The 14,373-nt window shown below is 41.7% G+C and overlaps 1 pseudogene; it reads right to left on the bottom strand.

Annotated features, from left to right (window-relative positions):
* Positions 1–7,863: 7,863 nt before the first annotated feature.
* Positions 7,864–8,866, bottom strand: LOC129557309 (calponin-3 pseudogene; annotated as a pseudogene).
* Positions 8,867–14,373: the final 5,507 nt, after the last annotated feature.

The raw sequence follows: 14,373 nt of genomic DNA, 5'->3' as shown, positions 1-14,373 counted from the left end.
AGTGATGACTGTAAAAATTCTTATCTTCTAGATATATGTGTCACAATATTTGTAGATGAAATAATGTATCAAGGCAGGGTTGAGAGAAGGAGATGGAAATTCAGAAGAAATCAGAATGGCCATGAGCTGATCCTGGTGAAAAGTGGTGAGTACATAGCTCCACTCTGGTCTTCTAATCTGAATGATGTTTAAAATTTTACATAATAACAAGGTAAAAAACAAAGGATGAGAAACAAATCTATTTCTACTATGGATTAAAAAAAGCAAACAAACACTTGTCAGAAGTAAAGGTGGCTCTGGATAGTGCAAAATAATGAAAAAGAAAAATCCCCTGAAATGTTCCTTTTCTGTAATATTAGTACCAAGATGAGAATTGCAGGAGGCTTCACTGTAGCTGGTCAGCTTTTCCATTTATGAATATTCCAAATCTTTTTAAACCATCTGGAGAGCAAGGGTTTGGCTAGATTTCCATTCCACTATACTAATGAGACATTTATTGAGAAAGAATGTCAAAAATAACTTTCAATGTAGCAATACTCAGATACCAAAAACTGAAACAATTAAAGCCATTCTCATCCCAACTTGCAAAAAACAAACTCATAAAACCATGTGTCAACAATGTCCAATTATTCTAATCACACAGTATAGTGTAAAACCAAAATTATTGCTCTAACTACATCTTGGTTATAAGGCCACACTATAATATTGTCAACTATGTACTTTTTTAGTAATTAGTTAAGCTAAGAAGTATTAGCAGTAATGAATCATTTTAATATTCAGCAATAAATACAGAAGGAAACATAAAACAATCTAGGAAACAGTATTTTGAAAATAGAGGCATTTTAAAAAGAAAAGTGAATTTCAAAGTTTTTGCCCTTTCTAGTTTCCTCTGTCTTCTGGATTTCATTTTTTTCTACAAGTCTATACAGATTTCACATAATTTCTAATACACATGCTCTTGGTTTTATAAACTTTGGGCCAAACAGTTTAATTTGCTCTGATCTCTCTTTGTATTACACCTACCTCCATTCTAAAAACAGACTTGGTTTACCAAATAATCAGGAACATTAAAGAGGAATGGGAGAGGCATGGATATAAAAGTATTAATAACCCTTTAGGGTCCATTTGGTCAGAAAATATGCCACCATGTTTCTCATGTAGTTTTATTCATCACTGTCATTTTAACAAACCTGTGAAGCATATAAATATTTGTGTTTCACTAGCAAAAATATTGTAAAATAATGTCCTCATGGTACTTCAATTTAACTTAACAAACCTTTGTAGAGTGCTTACTACTTGTAGAGAACACTGATGTGCTAAAGATTCAGAGAATATGATATTATACCTGCCTTCAATTTGCTCATTGTTTACTAGGGAAGACAAACTAAAGAGGAGGAATTAGAAAATATCACATAAGAAAGTTTTAGGGGAGCACAGATGATCTCTTTTCATGAACCAGGAAGTTTTCTGAGGGAAGGTGACACGTCCAGCTGGGCTACAGAGAGTAGGCACAGGGTCTCCTGGCAGAGAAGGGGCAATGACCGAATAAGCAAAAAGTACAGTGTTTCTTCCCCCACAAGGAAAAAACAACGGATGGAAATAAACCACAACAGTCAGAGAGGATACAGAACAAAAAATAAAGATAAAGAATGCTTAGGAAAGAGAGTCCTTTTCGCTCATCTCATGTTCATTTGGCATAGCCTGAATTCTGAAACAAAGGGAAGAAAAAAAAAAAAAAGCACCCACCCCTGGTTTCCTGAAGTGTGCTTGATCACTGAATTATCAGCTGTTATAAAAAGCAATATATCTCCATCCTTCCAAGCATTATGGCCATAGCCAGGGTGTTATGTACTCAGGAAAGAGAGGAAAGAATGGCTTCCTTGCTATTGAATTCCCCCATGGTATACAATGTCTTCCTGTGTGTGCTCTACATGCATGGAGGACAGACACTTTCCTTGTTCTCACTGTAAGTGTTTCACATCTATGTAGGAAACATATAGCTCCATATGCATTTGTGCATTACAAGTTCCACGTCAAGTGAATAAAACAGTCCCCTACATGTGAAGAGTTGACTCACTGGAAAAGACTGATGCTGAGAGGGATTGGGGGTGGGAGGAGAAGGGGACGACAGAGAATGAGATGGCTGGATGGCATCACCGACTCGACGGACATGAGTTTGAGTGAACTCCGGGAGTTGGTGATGGAAAGGGAGGCCTGGCGTGCTGTGATTCATGGGGTCACAGAGAGTCGGACATGACTGAGCTGAACTGAACTGAACTGGCTGACAGTTGTTTTTAACCAATCTATTGGTCTTAAGCACATTCTACAAAATGCTGGAGGAATGATGCAGTAGTGGAAAGAATGATTTCAATATTAGAGCAAGGGCAGTTGTCACTGCCAACTTGACCTGCTTAATAATAATGGAAAGAAAAGCAGTTGGCTGAGAGACCAGGTGAGACCATTTCAGAGAAGGCTGAGCCCCGCCGGAGCTTCTTGTGAGTGAGATGGGCAGGGAGGAAAGTTCTGCCAGGACCCACATGTGCAGCTCTGGCTCTTGGAAGGCCACGCATGCTTTCAGTACAAGCCAACGGAAAAAGAGCAAAGCAAGTTTGACAGCATGTACATTCCTATTCTCTCTTAAAAACACTGAGTTTCACAGACTTAGCTCCATCGTTTGGAGTTAAGAGTCTGGGATGCTTTCATTTTTAAGCCACATCACTGAGGACTAACCAGAGAAATCATCAAGTAGAATATGCCATTTCTGCATAATGAGATATTAATGAAGGAGAATCAGCACAGCAAATATTCCTGAGTTCTAAGACATGTTGTTGTGTAAGTTTGTTTTCAATTTGGTTATCAAGCATTAATCAACACATTGGCATCTTGTAAGGAGCAGATTTTTGGAGAAGGAAATGGCAACCCACTCCAGTGTTCTTGTCTGGAGAATCCCAGGGATGGCGGAGCCTGGTGGGCTGCCACCTATGGGGTCGCACAGAGTCGGACACGAGTGAAGCGACTTAGCAGCAGAAGGAGCAGATTTTAGTGAAAGTGGTATCAAAGTTGTTCAATTTCTTCCCTCTTCTCAGACAAGCAGGTACAGGACACACTGGAACCCTACCCAGGCACAGTGTCCCCAAGATCAATGGCAATGGGACTGCTGCCGGCAAATGCCATGGTATGGTGCCAAGGCGTAAGTTCCCAGACTCGTCTTTGTCTCTGAGTGTGCTGATCAGAGTCGGGAAAACAGTCTACATTCCAGTTAAGGGCGGATGGTGGCAGTGGTTGAGGGGTATGAGGACAGTAAGCCAAACATAACAGAAAACCAAGACAGCTAACAAAGATGAAGGTTTGAAGCCAACAGTGGTTAACAGGCTTTGCAGACATTTCTGAGACGAAGAACAACTGTCTGATTGCATGTAGTTTTGATGGTTATGGATACATTGAGAGCTTATGCCTACCAAGAGCAAAAAAATTCATTTGACCATGATTTAAACTAACATTCTCACATGACAAGAATTCGGGAAGTCAGCAGAATTTTGGCTTAGGTTGAGCTGCTCAGCCGTGGCAGAGGTCCAGGTCCCTGTCTTGAATGGTCCTCTTGACCTTCATGACTACAGATCACTGCAGCAGCAACAGTCACATCATCAGAAGGTCTTGTTTAAAACCAGACACTGGGATAGTTCAGAGCAGAGCTTTTACCCTCAAACCAATCCCTCAAGTTAGGAAAGAAAAAAACCTTGCACAGAAATGAACAACTCATCTACAAGATCAGAGAGAGTTTAGAGTGACCAATTCAATCTTGCTTGCCTGGGACTTTCTTAGTTTCGGCAGTGAAAGTATCATGTCTGTGGAACCTTCTCAATCTTGGGCAATCAAGGATGGTTCGTCACTGTGTCACAGTCACAGGGCCATCTTTTATTAGTTTTCTTGAGATGAACCATTCTCAATCCTACACCTGAACTAGAGTCTCTTAATTACAAAGAGGAAAGGATGGGTTTTTGTTATGACAGATTCTCTCAATCTTGCTTTTTCTTTAGAGTAACCAGGGAAACTTTTTAAAAGTCCCAATGTCTGAGCCCTATTCATTGTGATATAAAATTAATCTGGGGAATTTCTTGAGCATTGATACATCTTAAAAACTATCCAGATGTTTCTAATGTATATCTCTGGTTGAGGAGTAAACTACTAGAGAAATCAAGTAATGTTATCAACCATTGAATGCCTAATGAAACCACCAGGGAACATAGAATATAGTTTAACATGATTGGCGTCATAATCAATCTTTCAACTGATGTGGTGCTCTAGTTTTCTAAAAAAAATATATATATAATCTTTGTTTTTCACTGGCACTCAAAGATAAACAAGATACTAGCAGATGTTATCTAAATTTATATATTAAAAATTGGAAGCTCAAAAATGTTGTTATTCATTCTTAAGCAATCCCCCTATTCTATAACACATTTAACAAGATCGCCAAATTTCCATTTGAGGACAAGTACACTTGAGTTTGAGCAAACTCTGGGAGACGGTGAAGGACAGGAAGCCTGGTGTGCTGCAGTCCATGGGGTCGTAAAGAGTTGGACATGACTGAGCGACTGAACAACAGCAACACTAAACACTGGGGCTTCCCAGGTGGCTCAGTGGTAAAGAATCTGCCTAATGATTTTTGCACAAGCAAATCCTAAAATATTCTATCATGAGTTCTAAGAAAGAGATAAAAGAGAAAAGGTAGAAAAATACAAGAGTCAGACTAAAGTGGTACTCTGCATCGGTGAGGGAAGGGATGAATAAGGAGGAAGGAAGCTGTTACATATATTATAAATTTGCCACTTTATCTCTGAGCTGATCTCTGAACTGTCAAATGGACTGGTAGACCAACTACAGAGTCCTTTCCATTATAACAAGTAGGCAGTTTCTTTCTTGTCTCTAAATTTTTTCAATTTATGTACTTTTAATTGGAGGATGATTGCTTTACAATATTGTGTTGGCTTTTGCCATATATCAACATGAATCAGTCATAGGGATACATATGTCACCTTCCTCTTAAACCTCCCTCCCACCCCTCTAGGTTGTCACAGAGCACCGGATTTGGGCTCCCAGCATCATACAGCAAATTTCCACTGGCTGTCTAATTTTACAAATGGTAATTGTTTCCTTTGCTTTCCCCTCCTTACTAACTCTCCCCTGCTTGTTACTTGGATTTATCTAATAGCATTATTACTACTGCCTCTGGCTGGGTCTGAGTGAAAAGTTGCTCTTTAACAGGAGAGTGTGGGGTGCTGGAAGTGAGAAATGTAATTTGTGATGCTAAGAACAAATGAGTACATTCTCTGCTAGGATCCTGGTCTCCAGTCTCTCTCCTATCTTTAATCCCCTGGGCAAGAGGAATATGTAAATCCTACAGAATGAGCCAAAGGGAATACATGAGTCCGGATTTCACATGGAGAGTTGGACTAGACATGGTGAAAGTATGCCCACCGTAGTATGTGTAGTAAGGGTAAGTGACAGACTTAGTCAGAACTCAGAAAGCAACACAGCCAGGGAGAGAATCCATATAGTGGTTTGGCAAAAGACTACAGCTGTAAAAGTGTTCCAAGCATCAGATCTGGGAAGTGAGGCTAGACCACAAATGGAAATATCAGCTACAATTTGGATATAAAATGTGTGATGGATCAGTGGTTAATAACAACGATATAACAAATGTTTACCAAAGACCACGCGCCAGTAACTAAGCTAAAAACCTTCAGTTCAGTTCAGTTCAGTTCAGTCGCTCAGTCGTGTCCGACTCTCCGCGACCCCATGAATCACAGCACGCCAGGCCTCCCTGTCCATCACCAACTCCCGGAGTACACTCAAACTCATGTCCACAGAGTCGGTGATGCCTTAAGTAACTTATTTAACTAATTCTCACAACACCCTCATGAAATGATGTATGTTAAATATAACAGATGTCAAACTGAGACTCAGAGAAGTAGGTTGAGCTGCCCAGTATCACATGACCAGCAAGTGGTAAACAAGGATACATACTCAGGCCATCGATTCCATAACATTAGAGAGGCCAAAGGGCATTTCAGGAACTTGTGGCAGTTCCTTCTCCACTTTCTCCTTACCAGACCTTCTACCCAAACTGAGGTCTGTTCCCCTATTCTTTTTGGATGCCAATCATCATGCAAGTTTAGGTGGTTGACCATGCTTCAATGTGGGAGATTGTAATGACAAGACAGGAGAGCTGATGGGCTCACTGAAGATATTTCTGTTCTACCTCCTCACTGCAACAGACATCTGCTGCTGCTGCTAAGTCACTTCAGTCGTATCCGACTCTGTGTGACCCCATAGACGGAAGCCCACCAGGCTCCCCCGTCCCTGGGATTCTCCAGGCAAGAACACTGGAGTGGGTTGCCATTTCCTTCTCCAATGTGTGAAAGTGAAAAGCGAAAGTGAAGTCGCTCAGTCGTGTCCGACCCCCAGCGACCCCACGGACTGCAGCCCACCAGGCTCCTCTATCCATGGGATTTTCTAGGCAAGAGTACTGGAGTGGCTTGCCATTGCCTTCTCCAACAGATATCTGAGACAGGATAAAATTTACTAAGCAATCAGAAGAGACTAGCATAAAAGCGAAAGGGTAACTTTGCCCCAGTTTAACCTCTTCCAGAAGGTCTGAGTTTCTGCTTTCTCTTGGCAGTTGGTAATGGCTTTTGTGCCACCTGACCCAACATGAAAGCTTCTAGATATCTGTTGTCCAACCTTGTCAAGCTCTTTTGTGAGAGGAGAATTTAGCTCTGTAGTCCTTGGGGGAAAGAGAAAGGGACTGGGTTGAAAGGAGGTGTTGCTAAAATGTATCAGTGGCTCCTAGGACTGGAGGAAAGGCAAGCAGAACTGGGTTCTACAGAGGGTTGTGTCCTTTGGTGCAGTCCCCAAGGTCACAGGAGGGTTACTGATGGGGAGAGCAGATGAGTTCCCAGAGGTGGGGGCTGCTAAATATCAGTATCACAACCTTAACAGTTTCAGCCAAAGATTCTGGAACCACCCTGGCAGAGAAGCTGTATGTGGTATTACCTGTCTTTGAATGGACAGTAACGTTCTGTTCTGTGAGCCTCTTGGTGGCAACTTTGAAGGACCAAAGACTACAGGTCTTTGTTTTTTTTTCCCCCTCTGAGAAGGTTTATTACACTAAAGATTATTATTAAGTGTCATTCCATCCCTGTAAATAGGGGCTTAGAGTCAGATATAATTTAATTTATAAAACTTAAACATCATTTTACTTGCACCTCACGATTTTTGAAAGATTCTGGAAATTTTCTGCTTTAACTTTGATTATCCTATTTTATATATGCAAAAAAATTTTCTTCACACTGACCAGGACTTTATTTAAAAGTTAGCAAACAATACTGTAGAAACATTGATATGTAAATTTCTAAAATGCTGCATCTTAAATTTAGTTGACAAAGACTACATTTAGCTATAAGCATGAGTTTAGTGTGTCACGTAGATATGAGATACTAAACCAAAAAAAAAAAGCTTCCTATTGTTTGAAAACATCAGTTTAAGTAGAGGACTGTAAAAATGCATATTTTTTAAGGAAAGAATTGACTGTACAAGAGTACTCCCCTTTCATAGTATTCCTTTTTACTTCATATGCGAGTTATTGGTTATGCTGTGGGATTTAACTGTCACAGCACTAAAAGGCAACTATTTAGGGAAGAGGCCAAGAAAGGAAAAAGGAACGTATGTAAGGCAATAGTTCCTTTAGGTACAATAAGCATAATAATAGTATTTTAGGAAGACAAGATAAAAATAATTCAAGGTTAGCTTAGTTCTCACTGAATAAAAACAATGGGCTAAATACTGAGCTCCTCTGTGAATCTAATAATCAATGCCTTGGTCACCATACTGGTAATCTCTGGGTAGTCATCTTGGTACTGGCCATGATATTCATCTGGGTATTCTGCCTGATAATCACTATCACTGATCTCCGACCCACTGGTTCCTGTTCCTTGGCTTCCATTGTGAATGACAGGTTCTGTGGGAGCAGCACAGTATTTGGGCTCATACACTTGCCGCCCAAGCTCATACACACTCTTTCCTTTCTGGGAAGCGACTTTGTTGATACCCATCTGTAGGGTAATTGTGGAGTTGTCCATGGGTTGTAACGTTAGCTTCTGATCGTAGATATCTCTTCAGGTACCCGGTGCTAACATCCCTCTGCCTGGTTGCCTCCTTTGTTGGAGCCCATTTGCAGGCTAATTGTGGTCTGATCAAAAGGTTTGTCAGTTTGCATTTTGGGATCATAAATGTGCCTCCTCTTCCCATATGCCATCATACTTGCTTGACTGGTGCATTTGTTGGTTCCCATCTGCAAACCAATTACACTTTGGCCAGCTTTTAATTTTCCTTCATCAAAATGTCTTGTTTGTTTTTCTGCATGCTTATCTCCAAGTCAATGGTTATATGGAATCTTTTTGTTTTGGCCAGACCTGCTAGGGCCACTAACATAGTCTGAACCTCATGTTTCCATTCTCAAAAAGATCATTTGCTTCAAATACGTCATGTGGCTTAATATGTCCTGTGACTTAATGCCATAAGCCTGAATAGCTTTAATAAATTTGCCGATATTCTCCAACTGAAGCCAGTTTAATGAGGACTCATTGACCTTCTTCACTGAGCCTGGCTGTAGCTTGTCTATGAGTTCGCAGAGGATAATGCCATCTTTCAAGCCCAGCTGGAAATTGGTGCCAGTGCTCACACCTGTCACCTCTTCCATCCCATTGCAGAGATCTTCTTCTGCCTAATGATCATACTTGGAAGCTATCTTGTTCTTGACTTTGGCCAAGAGCCCATAGGAAGGGCCCTTGTTGAAGTGTGTCATGATGATTTGGGTGAGGGGAAGAGGCTGAGTTGGGGATTGGTTGGTCTGGGGGATTCTCGCACTCAGCTTCTCCACTTCTGGCCCCAAGGAGTGGCTTCACCACAAGATGCTCAGAGCTCACTCCCCTGGGTGGCACAGGAGTCTCTGCGACGCGGCCGCGGGACGCGAGTGGTGCCTCGGCTACAAGTACTACCTTGCAGTACTACCTTGTAGTACTCGTCAATGAGTACTACCTCGGCTACTCATCTACGAGTACTACCGTGGGATGCGAGTGGTGCCTCGGCTCTTCTGCTGCCTCGGCTACGAGGTCCTGCAAAGGCTCCGGAGTCCCGCACGAACTATATATATGCAAATGTTTTAAGTATTTAATGTAGCTAAATCCTCTTGTACAGAAGGGGGAACTGAGACATGATGCAATATTATAAAAGGTTAATGTCTATGTTTTAGTGTGCTAGCACAGAAGAATCATAAACAGAATTAATATGTACCATGAGGAAACATTTCGTTGAAAGTAACAACAACAACAACAAATATAATTCAGCAATGATGAAGGGATGTGCAACTGACCCTGGACCTGGGCATAAGTTGGATGGGGCCCCAGGGTCACTTGCCGGAATCCTGAGTCACTGACTAGGGTATTTGGCCTTCTGGAAGGTTCCAGCACATACAGTTGACTCCCCCATTCAGTCCTTTGGTAGGTGGTAACTCAAGCATAGCCTTTGTACCAGAACCCATCCCTGCATCTGTCTGGGAGGCACACAAACACTGTGACCCTCAGTTAGGGGTGAGCAGTAGACAGGGATCAGCATCTGCTTAATAGCTGGTATGAACCATACTCATAGACAAGCCTGGGACAAGCAACCTCTGGCACCTGGAGCACCCAAATTGTTTTATTCTAGGACTCCCCTGCTGCTTGGTAGAACTCACAAGATCCCCAGAGATGAGGCTAAGGTGACCCCATCTGGTCTATCTTCTCCCTGCCCCCACTATCTATATATATATATGCATACATACACACACACACATGAAGCCAAACAGCACAACCTGCAGCTTCCAACTGTGCCCTCTGCCTTCCTGGTAAAATTAAATACAAAAGAAACTAGACTCCAAAATTCCCTAAGCAGTCAAAATCATTTAAGCCAGAGAAGTGAAACTTAGTTTTTCATGCAAAACAAGTGAAACACAACTTGGGCTGCTTTTTAGGCTGCTTCTCATAAATGCCTTCTATAATCATAAAAGAACAGTCATCTTCCTAAGAAAGGTATAAGATAATAAATTTTAACCAATCCATTGCCATCTGGGAACCACCACTGTAATAACCAATCATTATAAAGCGAAACAACTTCCTCATTTTCACTTTATAAGCCATCTTGTAATATCATGCCTCTAAGCTTCATAGCAGTCTTTGAATTTAAAAGCTCCCAGTTGGACAGGTGTTCTTATATGAACAAACAAACAAAGCTTCAACCAAAAAGGGATTTCACTGATTAATATAACAAAGTCTGAGGACAAATTTGGCCCTTAGCAGAGATACTCAACTGATGTCATCAGAAATGAGTTCTTCTCTACTTTTACATCTTCTGTCTTTTGACTTTATTCTCAGGTTTTACACACTGGCAGCATGGCTGCCAACTAGGTCAGGGCTGTATTCTTCCACGTTCAAGAGCAGTTGAAAACGTGGCATTTCTCTCATGATACCTCTTGCAAAAGCCTCATTGGCTTCAGTTGGGTCACTGAATCATTCACTTTAACTAGGTTATTAGAAATTTTGGCCAGAACTGAGTCCCTTGGATGCCATGAGTGTAGGGATGACTAGGGACTACAATTCCACCTGCCCAAGGCTGAAGAGGAAAATAGAGGGACTGTTTCAGAAGGCTGAATAAATGCTAACTATTCAAATAAAAACAAAGATGCCCATTTCAGCCTCTTTCACCTTGTCCACATCTCACCTACTGGAGTAGAGCCACAAATTGGCCCTTGAGGCTCTGATATTTAAACTGACAGTTATGTGTATGTGTGTGTTAGGTACTCAGTCATGTTTGACTCTTTGAGACCCCATGGACTGTAGGCCACCAGGCTCCTCTATCTATAGGATTCTCCAGGTAAGAATACTGGAGTGGGTAGCCATTCCCTTCTCTACGGGATCTTCCTGACTTAGGGATTGAACCCAAGTCTCCTGCATTACAAAGGGATTCTTTACCATTTGAGCCACCAGGGAAGTTTTTTTGTGTATAGTAAGCTGCATAATAACCCACTCCCCCCAAATATAACCAGGTCTGGATTCCTGAGAGCTGTGAATATTTTCTTATATGCAAAAAAAATGTGCTTTACTATTATGACTAAGTTAAGACTCTTGAGATGAAGAGATTATCCTGCTTATCTCAGTGAATCCTAAATTCAATCACAAGTGTCCTTATAAAAGGGACTTGAAACCATAAACTGTTTTGGTGAGGGCAGGCCAATCCTAGTTCCTTTCCTCATCTCTCATTCTCTCCTCATCACCATCTGTCAAGGGTTGACTCCATAGCTGAGTCACCCAGTTTCTGGAAAGAAAGTCTCAAGCAGATCAGGAAGACAGGCGATCACTAAAAATATAAGCCCTACCCTGGGTCCAAGTGCTCCGTCTGCTCCCTCACTTGGAGGAGACAAGCAGCAGAGAAATGGTCCTTCTTTGATACTAGCTCTGGATTCACAGACCTTTCTCAAATGAGAAGCAAGCAGATTCTTCACACCCTCCCACCCATCACTGTTGCCAAAACATGACATAGTGGGACTACATTCAGGGGCAACAGAGGCAGTTCAGAGGCTGCTTACAAGGCAATCAACAGAAAATGAACCCAAAGATAAGAGTCAGCTATATCCCAGGAGAATCTGACAATAGAATAGCAATGTTCCCAAAGCATAAGGATGTTAGAGATTAAATGAAGAATTTCTTCAAGGGTCAAAGGGTCAAGGGAGATAGTCAAGGGTGAGGAATTCTCAGCTTCTCAACCACAATCAAGAGACATCCTGAGAGCCAGTAAGCTAGGAAACTCCCAAAAATCTAAACAGAAATCTAAACAGTGTAGTGACTCAGAGTTCAAAGAATGCTCTCTTCTACCCTGAAGATTCAGCAAAGCCATATCTTATAGAACCTCTTCCTGAGAAGTTAAAACTGTCATTGGAGGTTCAACTGTACAGCCAGTCATCAGTCATACCTTTGAAGAGACCCCTACTTTAATCTCCCTGGGATTTGGCAGTTTCCCAGATTGCTGTATGCCCACTTGGAGGACAGTAGGAGTATTGATGAAACCAGGAGCCCTGGATTCCTAAATTTCAGACTCCCTGGAGGAGCCAGGACGATTTAGAGCCAACTGATAAAAGGGAGGCCTCAGGAGACCCAAATCAGGAGAACATCAGGATAATGATGTAAGATTGAGATCTTTCTATACCAAGACTGAAGAGACACCCTGCCCAGTGTATGCAGTCAACAGGGCACCTCATGTAAGTTTGTGTTATTGTGTCCCAGTACCCGGCAGGAAGAACACACTCCTCCAAGATGTAATTTCAAAAGAAAGAGGCACGCGTTTCAGTAACTTTGTTGCATGAATAACTGTCAAAGGGCAAAAAGGTTCTTTGAACAAAGGAGACCCAGCTGAAAGCAGAGCTGTCTGGCTAGATAGAGAGGAATTGAACTGCAGGAACATGCGGCCTTCAGGGATTTTACCAAGGAATAGAAATTGGGATTAAATGTTGACCTCATGCATGGGAGGAAAGTTAGTTCAGGAGGGAACTTCAGGCACAAGCTGAGTGGTAACTGGACATTTCTGTAATGAGCGGACTCCTTTCCACTTAAGCAAAGCTGGGGTTCTGCCTTCCCTTTTACTCTGGAGAGAGATATTATCTCTTCCTTTCAAGGCTATTCACCATTCAAATATCCTTTAAAAGACGGTCTGGAATAACTTAAGTCTGGGTCTTTATATAAGAGATGCAGAAATATGAGAGCCACATGAAAACATAGGCAAAACATTCTCTGACATAAATCACAGCAGGATCCTCTATGACCCACCTCCCAGAGTAATGGAAATAAAAGCAAAAATAAACAAATGGGACCTAATTAAACTTAAAAGCTTTTGCACAACAAAGGAAGCTATAAGCAAGATGAAATGACAGCCTTGAGAATGGGAGAAAATAATAGCAAATGAAGCAACTGACAAATAATTAATCTCAAAAATATACAAGTAGCGCATGCAGCTCATAACCAGAAAAATAAATGATCCAATCAAAAAATGGGCCAAAGAACTAAACAGACATTTCTCCAAAGAAGACATACAGATGGCTAACATGAAAAGATGCTCAACATCACTCATTATCAGAGAAATGCAAATCAAAACTACGATGAGGTACCATCTCACACTGGTCAGAATGGCTGCTATCAAAAAGTCTACAAGCAATAAATGCTGGAGAGGGTGTGGAGAAAAGGGAACCCTCTTACACTGTTGGTGGGAATGCAAACTAGTACAGCCACTAAGGAGAACAGTGTGGAGATCCCTTAAAAAACTGGAAATAGAACTGCCATATGACCTAGCAATCCCACTGCTGGGCATACACATCGTGGAAACCAGAATCGAAAGAGACATGTGTACCCCAATGTTCATCACAGCACTGTTTACAATAGCCAGGACATGGAAGCAACCTAGACATCCATCAGCAGAAGAATGGATAAGAAAGCTGTGGTACATATACACAATGGAATATTACTCAGCTATTTAAAAGAATGCATTTGAATCAGTTCTAATGAGGTGGATGAAATTGGAGCCTATTATACAGAGTGGAGTCAGTCAGAAAGAAAAACACCAATACAGTATACTAACGCATATATATGAAACTTAGAAAGACGGTAACGATGACCCTATATGTGAGACAGCAAAAGAGACACAGAGATAAAGAAGACTTTTGGACTCTGTGGGAGAAGGCGAGGGTGGGATGATTTGAGAGAATAGCATTGAAACATGTATATTACCACATGTGAAATAGATCGCCCATCCAGGTTCGGTGCATGAGACAGGGCACTCAGGGCTAGTGCACTGGGACGACCCTGAGGGATGGGATGGGGAGGGAGTTGGGAGGGAGTTTCAGAATGGGGGACACGTGTACACCTGTGGCTGATCTGTGTCAATGTATGAAGAAAGCCACTGCTGCTGCTGTTGCTGCTGCTAAGTCACTTCAGTCGTGTCCGACTCTGTGTGACCCCTTAGACGGAAGCCCACCAGGCTCCCCCGTCCCTGGGATTCTCCAGGCAAGAACACTGGAGTGGGTTGCCATTTCCTTCTCCAATGTGTGAAAGTGAAAAGTGAAAGTGAGGTCGCTCAGTCGTGTCCGACAAAGCCACTACAATACTGTAAAGTAAATAGCCTCCAATTAAAATAAATAAGTTAATTTTTTTTTAAAAAAAAGAAAGCTGTCTTCCAACCATAGTGGGAAATCAACCTTTGTCTTATATCTGTTTCAACCTGATACTTCATGTT

This window comes from Moschus berezovskii, chromosome 7 (assembly GCF_049115385.1).
Source record: "Moschus berezovskii isolate FMDL1 chromosome 7, NW_MosBer_1.0, whole genome shotgun sequence".
NCBI classification, from domain to species: Eukaryota; Metazoa; Chordata; class Mammalia; order Artiodactyla; family Moschidae; genus Moschus; species Moschus berezovskii.
This window is presented reverse-complemented; position numbering and strand designations above follow the sequence as displayed.